Below are 312 nucleotides of genomic sequence, written 5' to 3'. Positions count from 1 at the left end.
CCTGGGCTTATAATGCAGCCGTCGCACAAGGACCAATGTGCTTGCTCAGGCAGCACATATGAAAAATTGGAATCGATACAGAGAAGATTAGCATGGCCCCTGCGAAAGGATGACACGCAAATTCGTGAAGCGTTTCCACATTTTCATCTGCTGCCGTAGAGCAACTAAAAGTAAGGGTTGCCAGTTGCTGTGTGGACTGACTGGTCTTCCTTGTGAGGCTTTGCATCTGTAAGCAGTACATAGAGCAGGCATGGCCAAATGAGGAACTGGCAAAATGAGGTTGGTTGCCTGTTGCTTGTGTGGACTGACTGG

At 48.7% G+C, this 312-nt stretch overlaps 1 non-coding gene across 1 annotated transcript; it reads left to right on the top strand.

Moving 5' to 3' along the window:
- The first annotated feature begins 37 nt into the window (after positions 1-37).
- On the top strand, positions 38-144 carry LOC111651356 (U6 spliceosomal RNA). Its single transcript, XR_002760505.1, has one exon. It is a non-coding gene; the product is annotated as a U6 spliceosomal RNA (small nuclear RNA).
- The last annotated feature ends 168 nt before the right edge of the window (positions 145-312 follow it).

Source organism: Seriola lalandi, unplaced genomic scaffold (assembly GCF_002814215.2).
Source record: "Seriola lalandi dorsalis isolate HSWRI2012SDOR001 ecotype SW California unplaced genomic scaffold, Sedor1 jcf7180001972790, whole genome shotgun sequence".
NCBI lineage: Eukaryota > Metazoa > Chordata > Actinopteri > Carangiformes > Carangidae > Seriola > Seriola lalandi.
The sequence above is the reverse complement of the archived record's forward strand: the minus strand, read 5'-3'. Positions and strand labels throughout refer to the sequence as shown.